Here is a 498-nt window from a genome sequence, read left to right on the forward strand (position 1 = left end):
AGTCATTTCCCTTGCGGTGGGTGGAACCCTCCAACCCAGCCACAGCCCACGGCGCACGCCAGGAGACACGCAGCTCTGGGTCCACAGTGGCACAGAGCCACTCACCTTCCACGCCGCGCAAGCGCAGCCTGACGGCTAGGGCTTCCTCCCGAGCTCGCGCGCTGGTCGGCGCGGGAGACCGGCTCTCGCGATGTGTGCGTGCGTGTGCGCGGGTCTCGCGAGCTCGCGCACGCCGCCTCGCAGTACGGGGCTTTAGCGGCGTCTTTCTCCAGGGTCCGCGGCTCGGCGGTGCGCCGTGGCCATTGCTGGAGCTTCGCTCCGGCGTCCGTCTTACCGCCGCCACCCTCGCTGCCCGCCCTCTGTTTCGGACTCCCCCCGCCCCGTGCCGAGGCGGCGGCTCCAGCGTGAGGCTCCCGGCGGATGGGCAGCACCTGGACGCGCTGAGGGCCGGGCTCGGAGCGGCCGAGGTGGGTGGGCGCGCGCGGGTCCGCCGCTGGG

The 498-nt window shown here is 73.3% G+C and overlaps 1 protein-coding gene across 2 annotated transcripts in view; it reads left to right on the plus strand.

The window, feature by feature from the left end:
* The first annotated feature begins 231 nt into the window (after positions 1-231).
* Positions 232-498, plus strand: part of LOC102006745 (chromosome unknown open reading frame, human C5orf24) — a 10614-nt gene continuing 10347 nt past the window's right edge. The window contains exon 1 of one of the 2 annotated variants that reach the window (XM_005376468.2): positions 232-467. The gene's annotated coding sequence lies outside the window, so the exon portion shown is untranslated. The remainder of the gene's footprint in view (positions 468-498) is intronic. The other variant, XM_005376466.2, reaches the window with a different exon arrangement.

The sequence above is a fragment of the Chinchilla lanigera genome, unplaced genomic scaffold (genome assembly GCF_000276665.1).
Source record: "Chinchilla lanigera isolate Chin_1 unplaced genomic scaffold, ChiLan1.0 scaffold00007, whole genome shotgun sequence".
Taxonomy (NCBI): Eukaryota; Metazoa; Chordata; class Mammalia; order Rodentia; family Chinchillidae; genus Chinchilla; species Chinchilla lanigera.